This window comes from Protopterus annectens, chromosome 3.part1 (assembly GCF_019279795.1).
Source record: "Protopterus annectens isolate FY-2018-M chromosome 3.part1, PAN1.0, whole genome shotgun sequence".
Lineage (NCBI taxonomy): Eukaryota > Metazoa > Chordata > Ceratodontiformes > Protopteridae > Protopterus > Protopterus annectens.
In genome coordinates, this window is record NC_056732.1 from 1,292,381,921 (window position 1) to 1,292,399,169 (window position 17,249).

The window sequence follows — 17,249 nt, forward strand, 5'->3', positions numbered from 1 at the left end:
ATAGTCGAACACGGAAGTTCGAAAATAGTAATGTCGACGTCAAAAAAACAATCTAGGAATGGTTTTAACATGGGTCGAGGTAGGTGTTCAGTATTATTCTGAACTACAAACATCTCCCCTACCTCGACCCATGTTAAAACACAGTCCTAGGGTAGTCTGCCATTTGGTGTAAGAGACGCATATTGCTCGTCAACAAATCACATGTGTTGAGGACATGTACGTGCTCACTGGCATGTGGTGACATGGCATCTGGGAACTGGTGCAATACTCTGGATGCAGATGCCTGTGAGATTCCCATGATATCCCCAGTTGTGCTTTCGGAGATACCTGTGGCTAGTATACCTAGGCCTACACATACCTTGGTATCCACTGGGATGGGTTTCCCTCGGCCTGTTCGATGTGTCAGGTGTGGCTGGCACAGCTCAACAAGCTGCTGTAGGAGGTTTTTCTCCACTCCATAGCACTCCACCATCTCCAGCTCATGTAGCTCTGGTAAGTCACCCTGGGTCTGTAAAGTCTTCTGTCTACTCACTAAGGGTTGTTCGGCAGCATTCACATCCTCACCACCCTCAGCCCCCTGCACATGTTGGTCTATGTTGCCTGCTGCAGCCCTTCTCATGTGGTTGGATTGTGTCAAGAAATGTCCCCGCATGTATAGACCAGTAGTGTAGAGTGTGGAAGAAACCTGTGTGCATGGTGCTTGGTCACTTTACCGTAGTGTTCTGGGGTGGACTAGGCATGTAATCTGCTGATTGTGCTAATCATCACCTGTTTGTGCAGCTTGTTCACCTTGATTACTCCACTACTGCTGTTGTCCCTCCCAATTTCACCAGGCAGGTATAGATACACCCCTAGCTTAGGCGTGCTAAGGCAGGAGCAATCCCGAGGCACAAGGCTCCAATGTAAGTACAGTATGCCTGACCCCCCCATGCTTTTGCCTATATTCGAGTCCTGCACCCAGCTATCTATACACATACACTCTTGGGATCTGCATCACACCCTGGGAATAAATGGGATTCACTATTGTAAACCTCATTTGCATAGTATTGTCTTCTAATGCATAGTTATATGACCCATACTGATCCTCCAAATTAATAACCACTGCTTATTGTTGCTCAGATCCACACACAACTGGTTAAAGGTGCCTTACTATCACAGTATTTGATGTCCCTTGTTCTTTCCAGCGACAAAATAACCGGTCTCTACACGACAAGAACCCGGGACCCTGCACACCACAGATGATGTGCTTTACCACTAAGCCATGGCAGATATACATACATTTGAGGTGATCATGTACAGATCATCCAGCACAGACATTCAATAGTATAGGACATGTATTCCATCATGTAGATATTTGTGTGCTAATGTCCACATATCTATCTATCTATCTATATATATATATATATATATATATATATATATATATATATATATATATATATATATATATATATATATATATATATATATATACACACATAATACACACACACACACACACACACACACACACACACACACACACACACACACACACACACACACACACACATACATATACATATACACATGCATACGTAGATATTGAATTTATATCACAACAGTGGACCACATGACACCAAAGCATTAGACAAGAACGAAAAGAAACCACATGTGCCACCTGCATTATGTACTGGTGTTACTATCAAGGCAAGTGTGTTTCGTTGCGTCACATGGGTCAGACTGTAGTAAGGGTAAGAGTAGGGCTGCTGACATTTACTCACCAGACCTATTGGCGAATGTATGTGTATGTGTTGACAACGCAGTCTCTTGGGCGATTATGACATTTGTGGACACTATATAGGAAAGCAACAAAACACACTCAACACATCCTGGAGCTAGCCACTCACGGATACCAACACATAGGATATGACTGCCAAGCACACACACCTGTCATGCCTTGGAATAGAACACCTACCTGTCTATTCTACCACACTACAGCATTACGTAGTTACAGAACACGATACAAAGATTACTGGGTCACAGCACTCCCAGAGGCATACTTCTAGGTGGGTGACATCATCAGCAAAGGCAAAGAAGCTGATAGGAATTGTATGGTGAGTGAGCAGTCTAAAAGCATTACTCTGTCCCCAGGCAGCTGGAAACACACACACTTGGCAGGGCTGGGATTAGAATATAGACCTAATTACCTTATCACACTACAGCATTACACAGTTACAGAATGCACTACTGAGATTACTGGATCACAGTACTCACAGAGGCATACATCTAGGTGGGTGACATCATCAGCAAAGGCAAAGACACCGATAGGGATTGTATGGAGAGTGAGCAGTCTAAAAGCATTACTCTGTCCCCAGGCAGCTGGAAATACACACACACTTGGCAGGGCTGGGATTAGAACATAGTCATAACTACCTTATTACACAGTTACAGAATGCGCTACCGATTTTAATGGATCACAGCACTCCCAGAGGCATACTTCTAGGTGGGTGACATCATCAACAATGGAACAAATGCCAATAGGGATTGCATGGAGTGTGAGCAGTCTAAAAGCATATTACTGTCCCAAGGCAGATGGAGACAAACACACAGCAGTGGTGTGACCAGGACAACTGCCTATCTACAGATCAATATTACAACACTACATAGATACAAGATGCGCCACAGACAGTACACCTTTCAAGACAGTCAATATGACCTTCTAGGAATGCAGACATCGACATGGATGCTGGCAGTTACGGTGTACGTACCTGTGAACCAGTGTGTTCAATGTAGGAATCCATCCTGAAGTGGGGTATGGCCATCTGTTGCCTGGATGACCACTATCGCTATACAGGATTACAATGGTCATGCCCATACACATAGAGGCACATAATCAACACAAGGTGTCACTGGGCATGTTCACACACTTATATATATATCTATATATATATATATATATATATATATATATATATATATATATATATATATATAGATATATATATATACACACACACACACACACACACACACACACACACACACACACACATGCACATATATATATATATATATATATATATATATATATATATATATATATATGTGTGTGTATAGATATATATCCACAGACATAAAATAAAGAAATATATATATATATATATATATATATATATATATACACATACATACTGTAAGAATGAATGGCGAAAGAATAAAGCATACACAAGGGTTGTGAAGGGAATCTAGAGCAACTAAGGTATTATATAGTGCTTGCAGCGTATGTCAGATAACGCTGCTCAAGAGTGAATAGAGCACCACTATTCACACCAGAGGCAGGGTTATACCAGTGGCCATAATATTGTTGAACTGTTACGTAAACATTACACACAGATGGAATGTAGTTCATGTTGTGACCACCTACACTTGTAACCCGCAAATGTCCGTAATTCATAACACCAGGAAAGGCACATATTTGCAAATATAAATGGCGGGAGACCCTGTGAATACACGTGGTGGTTCAAAATGTGTGTAGGGCCCCAAACGCTCTGGAGAGGGCAATGTGTAAAGGTGTGTCATGGCTGCGATATCAGGTGGATAATGGCTGTTACGTGTGGAAACTCAACACGGGTGGGGTGGAGAAACTATGGCTATGCAATTATGGATACAGGAGTGCCAGGGTTAGTTGCGCCAGTTCCAATGGAGCGGCCCGTATAAGTTAGCTAGTACGTAATAGGTATATATGCATACGCACATGCAGACATCAATATGTTGATGTACATTCTCTGTGACACATGGACTCCATTTATTGACAAATAATATGAATGTGCACAGAAACAAATACAGTAGCAGGAATAATAGGCTGTGCAGACGAGGAATAGGTCAAATTATACTATCACATCACACTTATCATCGGTACTCCATACATGAACAAAGTGCGACATCTGTCCACTGTAAAATGTGCTATATACCGATTACAAGTTAACCAGAGTGAAGTGTCAGTGTCATAATGACTAAGGCAATAGTATGCTGTTGAAGCAGAGATAAAACCCGATATGCATGTTTAAGTGTGTTTGTCCAGGAAATGTATTGGTCAACGGAGACACAGATGTATACATATATATATATATATATATATATATATATATATGTATATATATATATATATATATATATATATATATATATATATATATATATATATATATACACATAAAACATTTATTAATATATACACATATACACACAAAAACACACACACACACACACACACACACACACACACACACACACACACACACACACACACACACACATATATATATATATATATATATATATATATATATATATATATATATATATATATATGGTTTACTATCACAATGCCGACGTGCACTTCCACGGCTATGAAGTATTGGAACAACAGATGTTCGAATACTTCATATTTTGGCAGGTGATGTGAGCAAACGTTACCATTGCGAATGGACTGTGCATTCGCAATTCTAACATTCGCTCATGTGAGGGGATTGCGGTACAGTGCGGTTAGGGAAATACATCCCTTTCCTCACTGTAGTGCGATCTCGGAGTTGGAATATTAAGTTGGGGGGGTGCAGGGGGGCTTGCCCCCTTGCATAACTGTGTGTTTAAGCTGGTTAGGTTGGTAGTTACAGGACAGGTGGGAGAGCTGTGTATTGCCGAAAATGTTGCGAGCGACATTTTCGACAATACACAGCTGTTTTCAACTTTAGGAAAATTTGGAAATGTTCTTTTCCGATGTATAAATTCAAAAATGCATACACATTTTGTTCTGATTTTCGAATTTATGATAGTAAACCTATAAATATATATATATATATATATATATATATATATATATACATATGTCATTGTAGATATACACATGTACATAACAAGGTTACGTTAGAGCAATTACGGGTAACATATGTTCAGACCAGACATATGTTACTGTGAGGTCCAATAAACAAACATTTACCTCCACACCACCCAGCTAGGCCAGTTAGACATACATACACGCAATAAAGCTAAATACACCGCTGCATTCCAAACCACCGGCAGGAAAGTACCAGTAGAAGAGATCTGCAAGTCTACACTTTAAACATGGATAACGGGGTCCCTTGCGGGACACCAAAAATTCACTATACATGCGAACCTGTTGTTATTGATGCAAGCAGGATGTAGCTGTACATGGAACAGTAGGTTGTGCAAGTGTAATAACACATGGGTTGACAAAACGTACGACATGTGTCCCGAGACGGGGAGAGTGGGTAGTTTGTAGGGGTGTGTTTATACCCCAGCTGTGCTCACAGTAAGTATTTGACATGAGTGCTGTAGAGGGGTGTCATGTAGGGGAATCATGGGTATGCAATAATGGGCATAAGTGTGCAGGTGTTGGTTGGCAGAGATGTAGTAGGCCCGCCCAGTGGAAGTAATTAATATTCCTATGTGGGCACTGCTGATGCTCATAGTTCCAAAACCTGAAGAGCATATCTACTGGATAGTCAGTAAGCCATTTGGGGAACACACAGGGACTATATCAGTGCCCTGTACCCAATTATCATGGACGTCCGTATTTACGAATCAGAATCTAACAGTCCTAACTAAACCCTTCCAGAACTACTGATATTAGGTCAACTGATGTCAGAATACACGTAATGACTGACAACACACACACACATATATATATATATATATATATATATATATATATATATATAGGTTTACTATTAAAATGTCAAACGGCACTACGTCGACTGTACTATAGTCGAACACGGAAGTTCGAAAATAGTAATGTCGACGTAAAAAAAAAACAATCTAGAAATGGTTTTAACATGGGTCGAGGTAGGAGTTCAGTATTATTCTGAACTACAAACATCTCCCCTACCTCAGCCCATGTTAAAACACAGTCCTAGGGTAGTCTGCCATTTGGTGTAAGAGACGCATATTGCTCGACAACAAATCACATGTGTTGAGGACATGTACGTGCTCACTGGCATGTGGTGACATGGCATCTGGGAAATGGTGCAATACTCTGGATGCAGATGCCTGTGAGATTCCCATGATATCCCCAGTTGTGCTTTCGGAGATACCTGTGGCTAGTATACCTAGGCCTACACATACCTTGGTATCCACTGGGATGGGTTTCCCTCGGCCTGTTTGGTGTGTCAGGTGTGGCTGGCACAGCTCAACAAGCTGCTGTAGGAGGTTTTTGTCCACCCCATAGCACTCCACCATCTCCAGCTCATGTAGCTCTGGTAAGTCACCCTGGGTCTGTAAAGTCTTCTGTCTCCTCATTAAGGGTTGTTCGGCAGCATTCACATCCTCACCACCCTCAGCCTCCTGCATATGTTGGTCTATGTTGCCTGCTGCAGCCCTTCTCATGTGGTTGGATTGTGTCAAGAAATGTCCCCGTATGGATTGAATAATCCGTGTAAAAGGGCAAGCTTAATAAGATACATTAATTTACATAAGGCCAACTTAGTCTTCCTGCAAGAAACCCATCTGTTGAAAAAAGATATTGATAAACTAGCCACAAACAAATATACAGTATTGGTTAGTTCAGAGCACACTCAGATAAAAAGAGGAGTGGCTATTTTATGGAATAAAAGTATGCCCATTCCTAAAACCATTAAGTCTTGTCAGGATGAGAAAGGAATGTTTTGTATGGTTACAATACAAATTAATGGGAAGACTTACACTTTAATTAATGTATATTGGATACCTGGAATTGGTATTAATACAGTGAAACATCATCTTGATAAGATCATATCATTCTCTATAGGGGATATTATTTTAGCTGGTGACTTTAATTGTATACTACATGAAAGTGATACTACCACTATAGGGAAAAGAAGAATTACATCTAATGCAAAACATTTAAATGATTTTGCTAATTCTTATCATTTGAATGATATTAATAATCAGATAGATTCAAAATCATTACCATACACCTTTTTTCTAACAGATACAAAACTTATTCAAAAATAGATAGGGTCTTTATTTCTAACCAGATGGTAACAGATTTAATTAATTCCAAAATCATTTCATGTCCTATATCTGATCATAATTCAATTGTTTTGAATTCATGATAAAAATACTCATAATGTTCAGATCAAAGGATACCAGCATACTTAACTCAACTAAAAGACTATAAAGAATATATACTTTCAGAAGTAAAACATTTTTAGACATAAATAATACTCCTGAAGTCTCCATTGTTTATGTTTGGGATGCCTTAAAATCATATCTATATGGACAAAGTATCAGATGGTATAATAATAAAAGGAAATCTTGGGATAAGGAATTGTTAGATATTCAAAGTAAATTAGACTCTTATAAACATAATAATAAATAAAATATTATGGACAAGAAAGTTATTGAAGAAATAAACAAACTAAATGAGAAATACAAAGAAATTTTAACTCATAAAGTTAAAATAACTTTAGAGAAATACAAGTTTTTGTCTTATTCAATAAGCCCCAAATTCTTACATAGACTTAAAAATAAAACAAAAAGGTTGAATAAACAAAACCATATCAAAGAAATCTTTTCTCTAAGGAATAAGAAGAATGTTTCTAGTATACCAGAAATACTAGATAAATTTAGAAATCACTTTCACAAAATTAACCATAATAACATTAACATGGAACCTAAAGATAAAATAAAGGAGTTTATAACCACAAACATGAATAAAAAGCTTTATAAACAACAGATTAAACTATTGGACAAGAGTATTTCATATACAGAAGTCATTACACAAATAAATAAGCTTAAATCAAACAAAGCACCGGGTAATGATGGTATTATACCAGAGATATATAAAATCCTTTCTAAAAGTACATATTCATTAATACATAAGGTTTTTATTTTGGCCCAAACTGAGTTAATAACCCCCCCATCTTGGCAATATACATTTATTTCGCCAATTTTAAAACCTAATAAAGATCCAACTAGATGTTCTTTATATCGGCCCATCTCATTACTTAATGTTGATTATAAAATGTTTATGAGTATTTTTGCTGATAGATTGAAGACAATCATTCCCGGCATTATAGATATAGATCAGACAGGCTTCATTGTAAATAGAAATACATTTGATAATATAAGAAGAACTTTAACATTAATTGATTTTGCAAATAGGAAAAAGAAAGATTTACCACTTATTAGTCTTGATATAAGTTCAGCATTTGATTCAGTAAGTTGGGACTATCTGTTTACCTTACTGAAGTGCACAAACTTCTCTGATGCATTTGTAAATCTAATTGAGCATTTATACGAAGGAACGCTGGCTTATATTAAGGTAGGAACATATGTTTCACAAAAAATACCCATTCTAGGTACAAAACAAGGATGTCCACTTTCTCCACTATTATTCACTTTAGTAATGGAGCCTTGGGCTAATTTGATCAGAAACAGTACTGACATAGAGGGTTTTGAAATAGATGAAAATACAACATCCAAAATTCAACTTTTTGCAGATGATGTTCTAATTACATCAGCAGGATCTAATTCTTCTATGCAGTCTCTATTTGATAAAATGATGAATTTTAAAAGTATTTCTGGTTTAATATTCAATGAAGAAAAAACTAAAATACTACCTATATATACACGAAAAAATATTCTCATTAGTGATTTTATTAAATATGTACCCAATTCAGGTCAGATAACTTATTTAAGTATAATACTATCTAAAGATATTAAATATATTATATATAATAATTATAATACCTGTTTTCTTAATATACAAAATCTTTTTAATACCTGGAATAATATGTTTTTTACTATGGAGGAGAGACTTACAATTATTAAAATGATAATATTCCCCAAGATTGTATACTTAATACAATCAATAATACTTCCACCTACAAAAATAATTATCAAGAAACTGAATACACTAATGTTAAATTTCCTATGGGCACCTAATAGACCTAGGATTGCATTAAAGAAACATACTAATAGCTGGTCTCAAGGGGGTATTTCTTTTCCGGACTTTAATTTATATACTATCTCTTCTATTGTAAAAGTTATTACTTTATTAATAGATCAGTCATATGTCACAAAATGGAAAGATTATTGTGAGCTAATTAGTATGCACTTCATGAAAATCTCCTTAACACATAAAAATATGGTATGTAAATAACTCCATGTTATGGTTACTAAAGGAATTTTGTACTTCACCTATTACACCTAAACATATGGTTTGTTACCCATTAAATATTATTATTAGCTATCGTAACTTTATATTCATGCACCCTAAGTATAGGAAATGGAATTTTATTGTATTCCCTATAATGTATACTCAGGGTATGCTTTTGTCATCTACTTCTGAAGGAACTCATTTAGCTATAGATAATGATTTAAAGTACTGGTATCAGCTGATATCTGATAATAAAGTTAAAAATCTAGATTTCTTAAAACAAGAATTTGATCTAAGAGAAACTTGCTGGTTAGAGGTTCAGACCTTTAGACAACATCTCATTAATAAAATAGATCTAATGTCTATAACAGTTAAAGAATCTATTCCAACACTGATTGATTACTTGATATTAAATTTACAACATAAAGTTTCTGATAAAGGTAAACTTTCATACATACATAAAATTATCAGACAAGAAACTTTTATAGTGTAGATTCATACTGGAATTATTTCACTTCTATTAATGGGGACCCACCAAATCAACAAGATAAACAATATATATCGGAATCTGCTTATAGAACTACGTCTTCCATTGTCTGGAGACTTTATACATGGAAATTTTTACATAGATCTTTTTATACACCTTTGATGATGAATAAAATAAATAATAAGGATAATTTATGTAAGAGATGTAATGTAGAAATTAATGCTGACTGGGCTCATATGTTTTATGACTGTATAAAATTGAAAGTATACTGGAAGTCAATTAATGAATTTTTGCAGGCTCTTTTTACAGATAATTTCATTATTTCTAAATCTCTTATATTATTCAACACACCTGTACCTCAATGTGTTAAAAAGGTTAAGCTTCCCTTGTTATGGTCTATTCTAGCAGTGGCTAGGAAAATAATAACTAGAAATTGGATTTCAGATACACCTCCTTCGTTCAATGAATTTAAAAATGTTATGAATAGAATGTGCCATATGGAAATAAACACAATTAGGACGAGAACAACTAGAAAAACATCTTATTATATTGTATGGGATAATTTACAAAATTTGTTAAAAAAATTCTAATTTCAATAGCACGGTATTTTAGTTTAGTTAATTGATCTGATTGTAGTGGATGTCTTTGTAAATACTTTAGTTGTTTTGTTGAATATTATAATAATACCTATGTTTAATTACTTGTATAAAATTGTTATGATATTTCTCTTATATGTTAAAACAATAAACCTGTTTTGAAAAAAAAAAGAAATGTCCCCGCATGTATAGACCAGTGGTGTAGAGTGTGGAAGAAACCTGTGTGCATGGTGCTTGGTCACTTTACCGTAGTGTTCTGGGGTGGGCTGGGCATGTAATCTGCTGACTGTGCTAATTATCACCTGTTTGTGCAGCTTGTTCACCTTGACTACTCCACTACTGCTGTTGTCCCTCCCAATTTCACCAGGCAGGTATAGACACACACCTAGCTTAGGCGTGCTAAGGCAGGAGCAATCCCGAGGCACAAGGCTCCAATGTAAGTACAGTATGCCTGACCCCCCCATGCTTTCGCCTATATTCGAGTCCTGCACCCGGCTATCTATACACATACACTCTTGGGATCTGCATCACACCCTGGGAATAAATGGGATTCACTATTGTCAACCTCATTTGCCTAGTATTGTCTTCTAATGCATAGTTATATGACCCATACTGATCCTCCAAATTAATAACCACTGCTTATTGTCACTCAGATCCACACACAACTGGTTAAAGGTGCCTTACTATCACCGTATGCGATGTGCCTTGTTCTTTCCAGCAACAAAATAACCGGTCTCTACACGACAAGAACCCGGGACCCTGCACACCACAGACGATGTGCTTTACCACTAAGCCACGGCAGATATACATACATTTGAGGTGATCACGTACAGATCATCCAGCACAGACATTCAATAGTATAGGACATGTATTCCATCATGTAGATATTTGTGTGCTAATGTCCACATATCTATATATATATATATATATATATATATATATATATATATATATATATATATATATATATATATATATATATATATATATATATATATATATATATATATATATATATACACACATAATACACACACACACACACACACACACACACACATATACATATACACACACATACGTAGATATTGAATTTATATCACAACAGTGGACCACATGACGCTAAAGCATTAGACAAGAACGAAAAGGAAACCACTTGTGCCACCTGCATTATGTACTGGTGTTACTATCAAGGCAAGTGTGTTTCATTGCGTCACATGGGTCAGACTGTAGTAAGGGTAAGGGTAAGAGTAGGGCTGCTGACATTTACTCACCAGACCTATTGGCGAATGTATGTGTATGTGTTGACAACGCAGTCTCTTGGGCGATTATGACATTTGTGGACACTATACAGGAAAGCAACAAAACACACTCAACACATCCTGGAGCTAGCCACTCACAGATACCAACACATAGGATATGACTGCCAAACACACACACCTGTCATGCCTTGGAATAGAACACCTACCTGTCTATTCTACCACACTACAGTATTACGTAGTTACAGAACATGATACAAAGATTACTGGGTCACAGCACTCCCAGAGGCATACTTCTAGGTGGGTGACATCATCAGCAAAGGCAAAGAAGCCGATAGGAATTGTATGGTGAGTGAGCAGTCTAAAAGCATTACTCTGTCCCCAGGCAGCTGGAAACACACACACTTGGCAGGGCTGGGATTAGAATATAGACCTAATTACCTTATCACACTACAGCATTACACAGTTACAGAATGCACTACCGAGATTATTGGATCACAGTACTCACAGAGGCATACTTCTAGGTGGGTGACATCATCAGCAAAGGCAAAGACACCGATAGGGATTGTATGGAGAGTGAGCAGTCTAAAAGCATTACTCTGTCCCCAGGCAGCTGGAAATACACACACATTTGGCAGGGCTGGGATTAGAACATAGACATAACTACCTTATTACACAGTTACAGAATGCGCTACCGATTTTAATGGATCACAGCACTCCCAGAGGCATACTTCTAGGTGGGTGACATCATCAACAATGGAACAAATACCAATAGGGATTGCATGGAGTGTGAGCAGTCTAAAAGCATATTACTGTCCCAAGGCAGATGGAGACAAACACACAGCAGTGGTGTGACCAGGACAACTGCCTATCTACAGATCAGTATTACAACACTACATAGATACGAGATGCACCACAGACAGTACACCTTTCAAGACAGTCAATATGACCTTCTAGGAATGCAGACATCGACATGGATGCTGGCAGTTACGATGTACGTACCTGTGAACCAGTGTGTTCAATGTAGGAATCCATCCTGAAGTGGGGTATGGCCATCTGTTGCCTGGATGACCACTATCGCTATACAGGATTACAATGGTCATGCCCATACACATAGAGGCACATAATCAACACAAGGTGTCAATGGGCATGTTCACACACTTAGTAGCACACGTCCGTTTGGAATGCACTATGTGTCCATCTACACAATGGCGTACTGGGCATGCTCACACACTTAGTAGCGAAGGGCTGTCTTGTATGCACACTGATTATAAACATGGAAGGGCACAGTGTGTCGATAGTCATCATTGTTAGCATGAACACTGCACTACATGTATCTGACACCTGTCTTCTACACAACGTCTGCTGCTGTCCATCACCTTAGCTGTACCAGTCTAAACCTGGCACACTAATACCACCCATGATGATGTCCTAGCAGGAGTGGCTACTTCACACATATAGTACCATACATAGATGAATATCCTGAGACCAGGTAAACACCTTGACACCTACAGGACAACTGCATTGTATGTGTATGCTAAACAGTGCTAGATGTGTAGCAATCGTAATCACAGCTGCCAATCTAAATCCAACAAAGGGGAATACTGACATCTGTGCAGTGAGGAACACCTGGCATGAGGCTCAGTTGTGCACAATAGCACTACCACCGTATACCTCAGATACAGACATGTGGGCCATAAGACCATTACGGACCGCTCCAGGTGGTAGTATCCCCACGTACATGAAGGCCACTCACATGTACTGACCAGTACACTCTCAAAAGCCATCACAGATGTGTCAGGTGCAGATCACAGTGACAAAGGCAGCATTCTAGGATGTAGCCCTCAGACATCACCACATCCTTGGACCAGCAACACACATCCATACATTAGTACAACACCATGTTACTTATGACCGGTAGACTGTACCTAGCTCTACAGCAACTGTGCAGACTACCCATGTACTGACAGGGTTCCATCATGTGTCATGCAATACAATGATACCACTGTTCACAACCAGGTGAGCTGTACACATAACAGGGGCCCTGGGTCTTATACAGCTGTAACAGATAACTGTTGCTGTACACCAGTAAACACACTCATGTTTGGTTATGACATACATGTAACTGCCGTGGATATGTACATGCCCCACACACACACACACACACACACAACACATATGTACATAGCATAGCTTTTGCTGTCCTTCGTGCAGACAAGTGACTACAGCAATTACACGCATGCACATGGAAGGTAGGTCCATGGCTGTTGAATGCTAACAGTGCATAAGGTAGCAATGTTGACTGAGTTAACATTCCCTCTGTACTGGTTACCCATGGCAACTATCATATACAACAGTCCATGTGTCATGTATGTCATCACACATGTCCACCAATTGCAATGCATACAAACATGGCTACATGACAGGAATGTAGGAACTACACACATGTACATGTAGTGGTGTGCATTCAGCTACCATGCATGTGCAGTAGCTGATGTTTGCAGTTCATCCATGTCTTACTACAGCATGCGGTTGCAATGCAGCCCCATCACTGACACCTGTATATGGTGAAATACTGACAGTACGGTAAGATATACATCAGGTATGGATGGATGTGTGTACATAAAGTGGTGGGCCACATTTGCAGATGGATGTTTGCTGAAGACAGCTCACAGGTGTGTCACAAGCTGTCCTACCATAATATGTGCAAACACTAAGCTATGTTTCTGTTAATTGAAGGTGAAGACATACAACCTACACAGCAGTCAGGGTGTCACTGACTGTAAATCACTTGACACCTGTAACACTTAAGTCCTCCCATGTGCACATAGCAGCACAATTGCCGAAGGTAGCATCGGTACACATTGTAATGCGAGCAATACTGCTGCATGTCTGTCAGATGTACCATAAGATAGCAGGTGTTTGATTCACAGTACTGCCATGTGTGTTTGCTTGTGTGACCATATATGCCACGTATGGTGGGGAATACATCCCAATTGTTACACACCTCTGTACACTGTTGTAGAGATCTGTACATACTGCAGTGTAGAAAGCAAGACATAGGCAGGGATGGTGTGTGTATCACACACATGTTAGCTATCTGTATGTGCATGACATAGGTGAATTCAATTCCGGACTCCACAGTGTGTGTGTGCATGTATGTATGGCTGTCTGCTGCATGGATTGAGGATGTATGCTACCATAGTGAACAGATAGGACCCCTAACCCCTCAAGATGATGCAATCTACTACCCTGTTGATGCCGTCGGTCTTAGGCATTACTGACTACCTGTACATGTTCATTCTCTGTGTCGCGTCATGTGAGTGCACAGTACTGTAATGGTGATTACCACATAGGCAGGGGTCCTCACCTCAACACTATCAAGTGTGTGTGTGTTATAGTGTCGTTGACCCTGTGAGTGTGGGCATGTTACTGTGTGTGTCTGTGTGTGTTCTCATCCTGTAATGTGAAAGTGTATTACTGCTACACAGTGAGGCCTCATGCTATCAACTGGCCTTTACCCTTGACATCAGCTAGGCCGCTGTGCAAACCCTCTGCACCATGTAACTGTACCTGTGATGTCACTCGGTATGGATGTCACATCTCTAGCCACTGTAGCTTAGTACACAGCTCACATGCTCCTACTGATCAGTCGATCTGTAGACATCTTTGGAATGTCAGCCTTTCTAACAGTGAGGTTGAGGCTATGTATAGCATGCTGGTATTGCCATACATGCCTGTGAGTACTCCATATTTACACATGGGAAGCTGCAAACACTGGTGCTTAATGGCACATGCAATTAGACCTTAAGGAGGGAAGCAGGGCATCATTACCAACATGCTGTTACTGTTGTTACCAAGACACATACTGTGAACATAAAACAATGCATTCTAACTGCAAACAGTGTTACTTAATGGCACATGCAATTAGACCTTAAGGAGGGTAGCAGGGCATCATTACCAACATGCTGTTACTGTTGTTACCAAGACACATACTGTGAACATAAAACAATGCATTCTAAACCTGTACTACATGGTATGTCTGCTGCGTGTCAACAGTACACAACAATTGTAATATACACTTATCTTACTATTCTGTTCACCCTGTGCATCAGACCATATGAACATGTCCCTGCACCAACAGTGTGGATGACAGGGATGCGGCACAGGCATCATCATATGTACAGGGTGATAATGTTTGCCAGGGGCCTAGGCTGCACCAGTGGATGACATCATGTGTGTGGGTTAGGGCCTGTGATCTAACTGGCCATGTGTGGTTGTTATGCATGCGAGTGTTGCAGTGCCCTACAGATGTTTCTGGTGTGTGCGTGTATGTGCGCACACAGTTCTGCCATGTGTCCAGCCTACACAGGGGTATTATTGACAACTCTAGATTGTACAGACCAGGATTTACAGCTCATTGTGTCCGGCCATGGCCATGTGACCTGTGCCTGCCAGGGGTTGTACGGGCACTGCCACTGGAACCTTGTCCCCACTGGGAACATCCAGGGCCATGTCCATGTGGCCTGCTGTGTCCTGGTGTGGACAGCGCAGCACCAGCTGCACTGCTGCTGCTACCAGCACTATGGGAGCGGGCATGTTCGGTAACTCGTTCACGTAGACCTGCACCAGGTGGTGTAGCTGGCCTATGTCCACGTGGCCTACGCCTCACTCCTACAAGATGTTCCAGCACAGACAGCTCACGTTCGTGGATTGCCATGCCACGGTCAAGGATTCCAGCCATGTCACCCAATCGCCTGTCCAAAATGTCAGCAATCTGCTGTTGAGCATTTGCCAATGCCTGGATGTTATCATTTAAAGAACAGATAGCAGCCCTCTGAAGCCTCTGCCCTTCTCTGTTCTGCTGCTCAGCACATGCCTGTGCTGCCGTTACTGTCTGAAACATGCTTCTGGTGACACCAGCTGCTGCGCTCTGTCCTGCAGGTGCATGCCCGCCATAGGTCCTCCTACGAGCAGCACTGGCCACATGCCTGTGTAGCACATCTGCAGTCATTTCACTGACACCATGGTGTGAAGACACACCTTCCGTAGCCACCACACATTCCTGTTCCAAGCTAACACACGCTAACTGTCCTTCCTCTATGGCCACTGGTGATGGTGTATGTGTTGGCATGAGAACTGTGTGCGGGGAAGAGGGAGATATAGGTGAGATGGCAACCAATGGCACAGATTCAGCCCCTGACACCCCTGCCTGTACCTCAAGCATATGTTCATCACTTCTAGAGTCTGTGGGGACACTAACATCAGATGGACCGCAGGAGGGTAATGCACCTACATCACCTGTGAAGGCAAACAAAGACTCTACATTACAATAGAGACACACACACAGACACACCATGCATGTGATTTGACAGAAGGCATGCAGCATGCATGTGATACAGCAGATGGCATGCAGCTCACACATTAATAGTGGTAGTTAGCATACATCCCTGGGTTGCACACAACAGCAAGCATGTGTCATAGCAGAAGCCATGCATTTCACACAGTCATGGTAGTAAGCATGCATCCCTGTGATCCACCATGTGGACCAGCACAGGTTAACAGTACACATGGCTGATGTGAGGCATATGTCCTTGACATTAACACGTAGTATGACATGTAATCTGCTGATGTGTGCATTGACATGCATACATGCTTGACACAATGGTGTCCTGACACATGTATAGTGGTGTAATGGTGTCACCTTGCAGTGTTGTCTGTATACCCTACAGATAGAATGCACTTTTAGCAGATAAGCATGACCACTG